Source organism: Phoxinus phoxinus, assembly GCF_949152265.1.
Source record: "Phoxinus phoxinus genome assembly, chromosome: 5".
Lineage (NCBI taxonomy): Eukaryota > Metazoa > Chordata > Actinopteri > Cypriniformes > Leuciscidae > Phoxinus > Phoxinus phoxinus.
In genome coordinates, this window is record NC_136880.1 from 7,966,570 (window position 1) to 7,980,437 (window position 13,868).

The 13,868-nt window shown below is 42.0% G+C and overlaps 1 protein-coding gene across 1 annotated transcript in view; it reads left to right on the forward strand.

The window, feature by feature from the left end:
• LOC306998452 (uncharacterized protein) overlaps positions 1-13,868 on the forward strand; it is a 460,366-nt gene that overhangs the window by 239,013 nt on the left and 207,485 nt on the right. The window lies entirely within an intron of this gene.

Here is a 13,868-nt window from a genome sequence, read left to right on the forward strand (position 1 = left end):
TACAGTCACCTGACTTAGAAGACGCGGTGTGTTTGGGGTCCGTGTACGCAAATGATAATAATTATCATCATTATTACTAGGCTACAGCCTATTTAGAAGACGCTTTTATCCAAAAAAAATGAACAAAGCAATTCGTCAAATGTCATTCATAATACGGCCGACAATAATAATACAGGACTAAGATTATCACAAATAAACACAAGATTTTGACGCATATCCAATGGTTTGCGGAGCGGAGTGTGGAACGCGCACTGGATGGCACGGAGGCGCGCGCGCGAACACTTTTTCCTATCAACAGTGCAACAATTTAAAATAGCCTACTCTATCATTTCTGGTCATACAGAAAATAATAATACATTATTTGTAACTACTTTTATTTGTTTAAACAATAACAAGAAAACGTTGTGCTTTTGTAAAATAAAATAAAACAATCAGGCGCGTTTCATGATCTCCGTGAACTGGAGCACGAGAACTGAAACAAAATATAGCCTAGGCTTCCACTTTAAATCGAACAAATTCGAATCGAAAGCTAATACATTTTGTTCTGATTAAGTAATCCGTATGAAAGGTGCATTTCTCTCTAATGGTGCGTTCACACCGGACGCGAATAGCGCGTCAGGCGCGAGTCATTTCAATGTTAAGTCAATGCAAAGACGCGTTACGCGCGTAAAACGCGTGTAACGCGTCTTTGCATTGACTTAACATTGAAATCACTCGCGCCTGACGCGCTATTCGCGTCCGGTGTGTGGGTGCAGTAAAAGTGCATCTGAACAGCGGAGATGGAGATCTTAGCCGACTTAGAAAACAATAGTTTAATATTGGCTCTTCTCATTCAGCACTGCGGGAAATGATCAATTCCAGGTTCTAATTTGGCCTTGTTTTCATATTAATTTGTGTATATTTTACATGTTTAATAAAGGGGCAAAAAGTCATTAAACAAAAATCTGAAAATTCGTCGATATTTTCTTTTTTGCGCAGCAGTTGGTGTAGCCAGTTCAAATTAAACTTTTGGTGTTCAACTTTGCGTTTTAAAAATACAACCGTTCATTTTTCGCTTTTCAATTAGGCCTACGGGTTTAAAAAGGAAAAACGAATGGACACAAAAGTAGCCTACATGGATCGGAATAGGAGACAGAGTTATTTATTAAATTCATAAAATAAACAATAATTAGCCTATAGGAATACTGGATTCTAAACCTCAAAGAAATGTCACAATCAAAACCTCAGAGCAGAAATGAGGGGAAACACCCAGAAACTCCTTATATATCGTATAAGGTATAAGGGTCTTTCCCTGCCATTAATGCTTGGATAACACACGTGTACGTCTCCTTCCATTAATAATAATAATGTATAATGCGGTGGCTGTGATATTATAAACCAATGTCCGTTGCCGTGATTTTTGGAATGACTTATCGCGAGAGAAAAAAGGACGTTTTAGTCGCATAGTAACATCGGTTAATGGAAACGCCGTCATTTCGCAAAAGTTTTTTTATCGATATTTAGATAATAGCGCAAAACATTTGCGCAAATCTGTAATGGAAACGCGGCTACTGAAACCTAGGACACGCAGAGCTGGTGTTTGGGCTGTATAGACCCTTTTACTGTTTGTACACAATGATGACGTAGCAACGTATGCGCGCGCATATTGGCAATGGAAGTATGGCAAGAATCAGCAACGTGTCAAGTGGGCGCTTCAGACGCGAGCTTTTTTATTATGTCCTCGCTCCAATCAACACGTTTAATCACCAGCAGCCACAGGCACTGCCGGTTCTTCTGAAACGGCCGTGATCCTGTCGGAATCCTGTAAAACTTAAGCCCCTTGGTGGAATATCGATTAGTGCAACCGTAAACGCAACAACCAGACATTTTGATGCTGGGAAACCGTTTTGATAAACTTTTGGAGTTGCTAACACGTTAGAACCAGTGGAAAACAACACCACTTCCGTTGCCAAAATGCGCACGCAACTATTTGATCACGTGGGCTGTAAAAGGGTCTATTGGGCTCAACACTGAGCACACAGCAGAATGCTTGAGGGAAGCATTGGAAGAGATGATACAAGAAGCATGGAAGCTGGACATGTCATACATGGCTGGTATCACCACTGATAATGCTTCAGCAAACAAGAAAGCATTTCAGCATGACTTCTCATGGGTCCCCTGCTTTGGGCATAACTTGCACCTTGCCATTAACAAGGGCCTGGATATAGACCGTGTGTCTGGATTTCTGTCGAGGTTGAGAAAGACAGTGTCTGTCTTCAGCAGGTCACCAAAGATGTTGCGACAGCTGAAAAAAAAGAAAGATTTGGAACTGCCTGAACACAGAATGATCCATGATGAGCCCACACGCTGGGACTCAGCTTATGAAATGGTGGAGAGATTTCTAGAACAGCAGCAAGCTGTCTGTTCAGTTCTAGCTGATGGCACTTCATGCCCAAAGATTCAGATATTACAGTTCTTGAGACTCTAAAAGAGGTATTGAGCCCCGTCAGCTCTTTCACGGATGCCCTTAGTGGTGAAAAACACACCACTCTCTCTGCAGTCTACTTTGACAGTTGAGGAAGGTGACAGCAACCTAAAACGTCAACTTAAAGACAACATCAGAGAAGAACTCTGACAAAGATATGAGAACACACATCTGCAGCTGATATTAAACACAGCCACATTTCTTGACCCAAGGTTCAAGGATAGTTTTGTAACCTTAAGAGAGGAGGTTAAACCGAATCTCATGGTCAGTGTCAATTTGCTATAAGCAGGGGGCCAAAGTCAGCAAACATCATTTCCAGATGACAAGCAGCAACCAGCAAGGGGGTTGGGGGTATGGGACAGTGAACATAAAGAGGGTTCATCATCCAGAAAAGGTGAGGGTGCAGAAACGGAACTCAAAAATGAGTTTTCAGTATATGAAAAGATGCCTGAAATAAGTGCAGAAGAGGACCCACTCACATGGTGGAGGACACATGAGACAACTTTACCTCACCTTCCCCAGTTTGCTAAGAAGTATCTGTGCATCTCTGCTTCAAGTTCAGCTTCAGAGCGTGTATTTAGTACATCAGGGCTCATTTGCAGTGCAAGAAGGGCACGACTAGGGTTGCCACCCATCCCTTAAAATACGGAATAATCTCGTATTTACAAGTAAGATGATGCGTCCTGTATCAAATCAATAAGCCGTGAATGGGTGTCCGTTATTTTGCCACACTGAAAGTGGCAACCCTAGGCACGACTTACAGAGGAGCACATTGACATGCTGGTGTTCCTAGCTCAAAATCTGAAAGTTGCAAAACAACTGTAGTATACAGTAATGGGTGTCAATCTCACTCACCTCTGTAGAGAAAATCTGCATATAACTGCAGCAACAGATTCCATTAAATTACTTTGTTTACTAATTTGTTATTTGATGCATAAGATTGCACTGATTTTGTTTTTGCTTGACAGCGATTGGATTTGACTTGGAAATACAAAAGATTGCACTTTTTTTTAACTTGCACTTTATTGGTTTTTGAATGTATGGCAATCTGAGAGGCTTTTGAACAAGTGCACTACCTCAGGACATTTTTGTTTACGTAAAATATACCTCATTGTCATGTTCTAGACTTGTTATATTTAGCTTTAAATAAAAAAAATACCCCCTTAATATTGTGGTAGTTTTCTTCTCTGTGGTATCGAAAATAGAATCGAATATCGATATTTTTCAAGGTATCGTATCGAAGTTAGAAATCCTAGTATCGTGACAACACTAGTTACATTACACTTGAAGATTTTCAGTTGCATGACTCATGAGCAATAATAGATAAAACAGATGTTTTAACGAAAGAAAAAGAAAAGAGGGAGGAAAACGTCTCAGGTTATGTATGTAACTCTGGTTCCCTGAGAGGGAACGAGACGCTGCGTTGAGACACGGTGGGAATGCCCTGCGTGATTGCGTCTTGAAGCATGTGTATAATCAGTCTAATGGAAAGATGAGACGTCATAGGCGGGTGACGTCATCGACCAGGAAGCTATAAAGCACCCCTGAAAACAGGCCGCGACAGCTTCTGAAAAGCCGAAGCAAGTCGATCACAGGCATGCAGGGAGTATGGCAAAGCAACGCAGCGTCTCATTCCCTCTCTAAGGGAACCAGGGTTACATACGTAACCTGGGACGTTCCCTTTCAAGGGAACTCGAGCTGCGTTTGAGACGCGGTGGAAACCCTATACCCACGACGCCATATGACAAATGCCTGTTCTGGATGAAGACCCTGTCACACACTAAGAAACAAGCACCCTAGACCCTGGAGTGGAGTCTAGGTCCAAGTCATAAAAACGGACAAATGTATGCGGTGAGGATCAGCCTGCCACATTACAAATGTCATGAAGTGAAACTACTGAAATTAGAGCCTTAGAGGCAGCCATACTCCTAGTAGAGTGGGCCCGGACAGCCTGACCTGGTGAAGGCTGACCTACCGCTTCATAAGCAAGTGATATAGCCTCGACTATCCACTTGCTCATTATCTGCTTGGAAGCAGGGTAACCTTTTCTGGGTGACCCAAAACAGACAAACAATTAATCTGAATTACGCCAAAGGGCAGCTCTGTGAACATAGGTATCCAAAGCACTAACAGGGCACAGTAGATTTAGCTTTTCCTGATCTGGCGAGATAAAAGGTGGAGGACAAAAGGCCTGCAGCGCTATAGGACCCAAAACATTAATGGGGACCTTAGGGATATACCCTGGCCTGGGGTGAAGAAAGGCTTTCACCGTGCCAGGAGCAAAATCCAGGCACGACGGAGCAACTGACAAGGCTTGCAAATCTCCAATTCTTTTGATGGAAGAAATAGCAATGAGAAATCAAGTTTTTAGTGTAAGGAACTTTTCTGAAACCTCTTCAATAGGCTCAAAGAGAGCCAAAGCCAGGCCTTCCAAAACAACGGCCAGATCCCAAGGCGGTGCTCTAGTGCGCAGTGCAGGCCTAAGCCTCAGTGTGCCACTGAGAAAACGAACAATGAGAGGATCTCTCCCCAGAGACATACCACCCAGAGGAGAGTGGTAGGCCGATATAGCCGCCACAGACACCTTCAAGGTGGATGGGCATAATCCAACAGAGAACTGTTCTTGCAGAAAATCAAGTACTGAACCAACAGGGCAGATTAAAATTGTGTTCTACACACCAGGAAGAGAACAGTTTCCATTTAATTGCATAAAGTCTTTTCGTGGAGGGAGCTATGGTCTCCACGACCTCAGTCGAGAGACCTGATTCTATGAGCTGGCCCCCTTCAGGGATATCGGGAGATATCGGGGGAAATTACCTGAGGGAAATCCTGCTCAGGATTAACACCGATGGACTGCAAAACTGACCACCTCCCTTACACTGATCATCTGCTTCTTTCATTTAATGTCAATCTGTTTTTCACTAAATCTAACCCACCGCGTACTATTCATTTCCGTAAAATCAAGGACATCAACCTGGACAATCTCATAACTCATATCAATAACCTTCCCAGTGTAGATAGCCTTTCTACAACAGATGAGTTTCTCACATACTATAATACACAAAATATTCTTACCACTCTGGCTCCACTCAAAACTCGATCGGTCACCTTTATTCACACATCACCTTGGTTCACTCCCACTCTCAGAAAACAAAAAGCAATAGGCCGCCGGCTGGAAAGACTTTACAGGAAAACGGGACTCACCATACACAAAGACATGTACTCAACTCACATCCTCCAATACAAAGACTCCATCTCCAAAGCCCAAACTACCTACTACTCCCGGTTAATCAGCTCCAATGAAGGTAATTCAAAGGCTCTCTTCTCTCTCATTTCCAACATCACAAAACCCCCTGATTCACTTCCATTCCATCTCTATTCTTCTGACTTTTGCAACAAACTCGCATCTTTTTTCACCACAAAAATTCAACACATTCATCAGCAACTTCGTCCATCAGTCCCAAGTTCACCCATCACACTCTCATTCAATCCAACCCATCTATTATCAACATTTACCCCTCCCTCTGTAATCCAGATTTCTACCCTCATCCAGAAATCAAAAACCTCCTCCTGCCAATTAGACCCTCTCCCCTCTTCTCTTGTCAGAGCGTCCGTTCCCGCTCTTTCCCCTCTCATCACTAATATTATTCATGCCTCCCTCATCTCTGGTACTGTACCCCCTTCTCTGAAAACTGCTGTTGTTACTCCCATACTCAAGAAACCCGGCTCTGATCCCACTGACCTTAATAACTTCCGCCCCATCTCGAACCTTCCATTCATTTCCAAACTTCTTGAAAAAAACGTTGCTGCTCAACTTCACAGTCACCTTTCCTCCAATAATCTTTATGAAATTTTCCAATCTGGCTTTCGCTCTCTCCATAGTACCGAAACGGCCCTTCTTAAAATCACTAATGACCTCCTCCTTTCTGCTGACTCCGGTTCACTAACCATCCTCATTCTGCTTGATCTCAGTGCAGCCTTTGACACCATCTCACAGTCTATCCTTCTGGACAGACTTTCCTCCATTGGCATCACTGGCACTCCCCTTACCTGGTTCCGTTCCTAACTTTTTTGACCGCTCCCATTTTATTCAGCTAAAGTCCTTCATCTCTCATCCCTTCCCTGTCACCACTGGTGTTCCGCAGGGTTCTGTCCTTGGCCCCATACTTTTTCTGATATATCTTCTCCCCCTCGGTCACATCTTCAGGAAACATAACATTCATTTTCATTGCTATGTGGATGACACCCAGCTCTACATCTCTAGTAAACCCAACAGCATACTCCCACCATCCTCCCTAATCAACTGCCTTCATGAAATAAAGTCCTGGTGCACCACAAACTTTCTTAAACTTAACAGTAATAAAACTGAACTTCTACTCACTGGCACAAAATCTACCTTAAGTAAAATAAACAATTTCTCTATTTTCGTTGATGGATCTTCCATTTCCCCCTCCCCTCAGGTAAAGAGTCTGGGTGTCATCCTAGATAGCACCCTCAGCTTCACTGCACACATCAATAACATCACTCGCTCAGCTTACTTCCACCTCAGAAACATCCACCGTCTTCGCCCTGCTCTCAGTCCTCACTCCACTGCCGTTCTTGTTCATAGCCTTGTCACTTCTCGAATTGATTACTGTAATTCTCTCCTTTTTGGTCTTCCTTAAAAAACCCTCCACAAACTCCAACTTGTTACGAACTCTGCCGCACGCATCATCACTCACACACCCTCCATAAAGCACATCACCCCCAGTCCTTCAACAGCTTCACTGGCTCCCCATCTCACACCGTATCCACTACAATATCCTGCTCCTCACTTTCAAAGCCATTCATAACCTTACCCCTTCATACCTGACTGACCTAGTTCATATTGCCACACCAGTCCGCTCTCTCCGCTCCTCCTCCTCTCTCCATCTCATTGTCCCTCCCGCCCGCCTCATCACTATGGGGAGTAGGGCCTTCAGTCGCTGTGCTCCCCAGCTTTGGAACACTCTCCCCCCTGACCTCCGCAACTCCGATTCTCTCACACACTTCCAATCTTCACTAAAAACTCATCTGTTTAGACAAGCCTACTCACTGTGTGTGATAGCCTACTGCATTATCCTCCTATATTCTTGTAACTGATGTGTATGTATTTAACTGATGTATGATGTATACATGTTTTATCCTAGTTTTAACATAGTTAGTTTTTAATTTGTTTTAATGTACCTTCTTGTAAGGCGACCTTGAGTGCCCTGAAAGGCGCCAAATAAATAAAATGTATTATTATTATTATTATTATTATTATTATTATGAGATTGCACCCCTGTGTTAATATTTTTCATAAGCACCCTTTTCTGCTTTTTAGAGCAATTTTTGACAAAATGGGTTTGCTGGGTATGGCAACTCCCATGCTGGCAAAAAAAAAAAAAGGGACAACTTAAAGAAAAAATACAAAGTAAGAAAGTTAATACACACATATTTGTTGAAATGTATTGTGCTGCTGTTGTTAACAAGCCATGGTTAATTTGCTCTGCCTTAGGATTGCAAGTGTCCTGGGACAGGTGAGGGTGTGAGTGGGAAACCCACTGCTGAAACTTGACCCTGGTTTGTCCTCATGGATGAGGTGTTGGGACAGAGGCACTCATTGCCTCAATCCCTGAGGGCAGACCAGGGCCGAGTTCAGCAGTGGGTGCCCACGGTGAGGAGGAGCCAGGGGCAGCACCATCAGCAGGACCACCAGAAGGACCACCAGCACCAGCAGGACCACCACCACCACCACCACCAGCAGGACCACCAGCACCACCAGTAGGACCACCAGCACCACGGAGAAAGCGGGATTATGACGAGGAGATGCTAAATTTGATCAGAGAGGACATGGCACTGCAGAGGAGAGGAGAGCTCAAGAGAGCAGGGAGAGGATGGACAGGCTGTTTGCTCTTCTTGAGCGAATGGTGGAGAAGTAGTGGGGTTTTTTTTTTCATTCTTTTATAAGAGGAAATTTAAGTTCTGTACAGTTTATTTTTGTAATCTAAGTTCAATTAAATGAGGTATTTTATTTCATATTACATGAGAAAAATAAGTTTTTGTACAGTTTATTTATTTATGAGATAATAAAGATTATTTTTGCTCCATTTCTGTGCATTGTTTATTGTTTAACAACTTCATGTGTTGGGATATGAAATAAAACGGAATAGTTCTGGACATAGTTTTTTTTTTTAATGACAGGTGCAATTTGAAACAAAAACTTAAATACAATTTTTTGTAATAACATTTGAAAATTAAAATAAATGATATAGATAAATAAGTTTTAAAACTATTGACAACATAATTTAAATCAACAAATCATAAAACAACAATTCAGCTGAGCAGGGAGACCCTGATGTGCTGCTGGACCGGGTTGGGCTCCACAATAGAGACCCTGGTAAGGCCTCTCTGCCGGTGGGACATCATCTGGGATGGTCTCCAAAGTGTTTGACTGCATATTTCCACTGTCCACTGTATTGTCTAACAACAGGTTTGCAGGGCTGACTCAAATCGACGGCTGCCATCTCACTAAGATCATTTCAAAAAGAGAAGAATAAAATAAATTAACTCACATCCTCAAATCAGTGTAAAATATTTCAACATTCTATGGACATTCATTTTTGGGTCTTGGGCATTACAGCTTTACAGTTCTCTGACTTGCCTGTTATAAATAGTCATGGTCAATGGGAACCTCCTCCAGGGCATACACCTCTGTAGTCAGCTAGTGTCGCCAGGGAGCACCACTGACTGTCTCCAAAACATGCTCCCCCTCCAACCCCAAGGCAGATGTTGTGGAGGATGGCACAGGCTGTGGTGACCTGAAATGAAAAAAACAAAACAAAAAATGATATGGTCTGGAAAAAAGTAGTTAATTAAGTTTATGTATTTTCTATAATGGAGCGATGGAATGATGAAGTGAATGATGAAATGATGGAATGATGAAGATAAAGCGCTGGGCTCCCACACCTGGTACTGGCCTCTTGTAGGGAGTGATGAGGGGGAGTGGGTGTCGGAGACATGGGTACCCTCCATCTGCGAGGATAAAGTGCTCTGGAGGAGGGTACATTGACCTCCTGTACAGTGGGCTGTACCGGAGCACTCGTGCGTCATGTACTGACCCAGGCCAGCCCACGTAGGTGTCAATGAAGCGGCCCTGATGGTCACAAACAGCCTGCAGGATGATGGATGGGAACAGTTTCCTGTTCCTGTAGCACTGACTATCAGGGCCGCTTGGAGGCTTGATGTGGACATGGCAGCCGTCAATTGCTCCTGCAGCTTTCAAGAAAGCTCTGTGTCTGGCCAGCCCTGCAAACCCACGGCAAACTGCCTCCAGGTCTTCTGGGGTGTTCGGGAGGTGAATGACTTGATGGCGAATGGCCACCACCTCCTCAGCAACCCGGTGGACAATGCGGTGGACAGTGGAACGAGGCATGTCAAACACTTCGGAGATGACCCTGTATGATGTACCACACGCCAGCCAGAAAAGAAATACCAAGGTCTCTATTGTGGAACCCCATCCGTGTTGCCGTTCACTTCTCAACAGGTCCAGCAGCACTCTCAGGGCCTCCCTGCTCAGCCGAAAATCAGGCCGTGTATCAGAGTCATTAAAAAACCTGTCTAGCACTGGCACGCTCAGGTTTATCCTGCAATACAGGGGTCTGGTCTGATTAAGGGAAACAAACAAAAGAGAAATGGTTTAGAGTTATGCCAAAGTAAATGTTGGAAGATATCGTGACACGTTTAGTTAACTACTTTTAGTAAGTATTAATGGCACATTGGAGAAATATTACTAGTTATATTTAAAACCTTACTTATGTACAAGTGTTATAGGCCTATTGCATACATGTACTGAATGTACTTAATATATAAAGAGGAAAACTAAAGTTACCTGCATTAGCTCCTTGTCATTTTTAGATATGATGTTGTTGCATTAATACTACCATTAATATTATATATTGCGCTATGTGTATGTTGCATTTTAATTCGGAATATGTTGAAGGTTGTTATATTTAAAGTGCTTTTCTGTTGAGTACTTTACTATACAACAATGCATCATATTGTAAAATACCATGTTTTTGTAATGTTGCTGTCCTGTGTGAGAGAAAAACCCCTCATGACTTCACATTTGTATGTGAATACTTAACGAATGTACTTGCTTAGTCAACCACAGGTTATTTTGAAAATGAAACGAGCACAATTTATTGTCACAATATTAAGGAATTGTTGCTAACTGCATGCATCCGAAGGTGAGCGGGAGTAGCTACCGTTGCAGGATTGTTACAAAAAAGAGGTATATTTCAGTTTATTTATTTATTGTTTTGGATTTGATGCTTCAACTGCGTTAAAACAAAACACGCTGGAAACATGCCTAAATAAGATCACCAAGATCAAGAGAATAAACTCCACAAAAATCGCATCTTCGTAAGGTAGCCTATAAGTGAACATTTAAACATCTTTATGTGTATTTTGTATTTTCATAAGTATCATTACATTACTCAAGTACACCCAATACTTATGTACATTTTAAAGTGTAGCTACTCGAGCAATTTAGGACGCAACGTCTGAATTGGGATGCAGCAAACCAGTTAACCTTACCTGGGCACGGTCTTGACCAAGCCGGAGATACATCACCCGGCGGCGGCGGGGATAAAACATCCCCACCATCTCCAGTAAAACATAAAAGATAAAATTAAAAATTAAAAATGATTAATTCTTGCTCCATTTTAACAAAAAATGCAGTTGTTACGTCCCGTAAGGTCCTGTGTTGTGGGGGTTAGTATTTGTGGTCCCTGTTGTTTTTTTCCTGTTCTCTCTCTAGGTATGTGCCGGTGCTGTGACGTCAATCTCGCAGCTGCAGCTGGTCGCTGTTAATCAGCTGCATGTATTGATTTCGCAGCTGCGGCTGGTTGCTGCTAATTAGTTGCATGGATAAAGCCCTCAGAGTTGGAGTGGAGAGAGAGAGAAGAGTCTGATCGTTTTGGCGTCGTGTTAGTGTGGCGATCGACTGTCTAATCGTGCTGACGACGTGTCCCAGTGTGTGCTGTGATCTACTGTGGAAGCCGTGGGTGTCAGGGAAGGAACGGTGCACCTTAGACAAGCAATTATTGCGTGTCCCTGTTAATGTGTATTAATCTTTTTTTTTTTTTTTCACAATTTCACACATTGCATATGTCGCTACATGTTGGAAGTACCAACATAACAAGGGTGACAAGTTACATATTACTTTTCAGCAGCCAAAGACTACTACTATAGTACTCACCACGGTTCATGTCACCTAACCAACTGATCAGGAAAAACAATTGTGTTTATTGTGAAAAAAAATGCACTACCAAGAAGCAATAGCTTATAATTAGGGGTCCATCCCACCACCAACACCTCCCCATCCACCTGGTAAGGATTATGTGAGCGGTCCAACTTCAGATGCCAGGACAACCATTCTTTAAATTGTAGATATTTAAAATACAGTTACCTTAAGCAGATAAAAAAAAAAAAAAATTACAGTTACGATACCTTTGTACCTCAATTAGAAATTATCCATGTACCAAGAGAAAGGGGTTTAACTCTCAGCCGCAAATCCCTCGGGTTTATATCTCTCCAGTAGTTGTTGCTTTAGTTTCTTTTTAAATCTAGATAATGAAGCATATTGTTTTAAATTAGTATCCAGCTCATTCCATAATTGTGGACTACTGTAACATACACTAAACCTAGCACTTGTTAAGTTCCTACATTTACCTTTTAGGAGCAGCTTGTGTCTAGTATGGTGTGTATGAGAAGATGTATATAATGGAATGAGCTCACACAATCGAATGTTTAACCTGTTGACAACATTGTACATTGCACATGCATTATGATAAAAATGACATTCAGGAAGCTTCAGTAGTCCATGTTTATGGAAGAGAGCATTTGTAGGAGAGTTACGTGTGGACCATGAAATAGCTCTTATGGCTTTCTTTTGTAATATCAACAGTTTCTCAGTGTAAGTAGGGTAAGTATTATTCCAAATAATATTACAATAAATCAAATGTGACTCAAACAGAGTCCTATATAGGGAGAAAAGCACCTCCAAAAGGAGCACATGTCTTACTTTCAAGAACAAACCCACAATTTTAGATAGTTTTTTAACCAGCTCATTAATATGTTCTTTAAAGTTTATGAATTGATCTATATGTATTCCAAGAAATTTTATTGCGTCCACTCTTTGGATAGCTCTACCATCTATATTTAAGTTAATGTCACAATCACTGTACTTATGACTTAGCCTGGGAAAACCCAGACCACTTTCGGCAAATTTAGATTTGCTCTGCAAGTGGGTCTGGCAAAGAGCCCATTGAAACCCATTTCCAATCCGTCGAAATCGCGGCACCAATCAGAAACGTTGGGGCGGGCTTTACACGATGACGACAGAGCAGAGACGGTGACGCAGATTTTGTACATTACAAGATGGATGCCGCCGTGGAACATCACAACATCACTCGTTCGAATCAGCTATCGCGTCTGTTTCAAGCGATTTAAAATAGTGATTTTCGTTAACACAAACAGAGAATTGCTGAGTCTCGAGATGTTTCTCCGTCGCTCTGCATACGTCATGTCATTCATCGCTCTGATTGGTTTTAGATCTATCCGACGTCCGTTGGTGACGCCCCTGTGGAAATGAATTGTCTATGGAGCTTTGCCAGACCCTTACTCAGTTACAACTGAGAGTGGTCTGGGTTTTCCCAGGCTACTTATGACTACTTGATCGAAAAACAATATAAAAGGTTTTGCTAATGTTTAGCGATAGTTTATTACATTTAAACCAAGTATCTATTTCTGTTAGTCTGTCATTTAAGAGTTTTTCAAGATGATTAAGATTTTTGTGGGATACAAACAGATTTGTGTCATCAGCAAAGAGTATTTTATGAACGTCACAGGAACAATGTACAAAATCGTTAATATAAACAATGAACAAAAGAGGCCCCAGAATAGATCCCTGGGGAACCCCAAATACTATATTTTCCAATCCGGAATCAATACCATTTATGGTCACATATTGCCGTCTTCCATAAACATAGTCACTGAACCACTGGAGAGCCACACCCCTGACCCCGTAGTGCGACAATTTTCCAAGTAGAATTTGAAAATCAATCGTGTCAAATGCTTTTGAAAGATCGAGAAAGACCCCAACACCGGCTTCTTTTCTTTCAAAAGCATCATATATTTTCTCTACAAGATCTAAAATGCCCATACTTGTGCTGCTATTCTTCCTAAAGCCATCAGGGTTTATACAGAGATTCTTAAATTGAATTTACTACCTTTTTACCACCTATTTTACTACCATCAAAATATTTTTACTACCAACACGGCTTCAAACTTAAACTGTAGCAGTGTTAAGTAAAGTGACAAATAAAGACATGATATATCT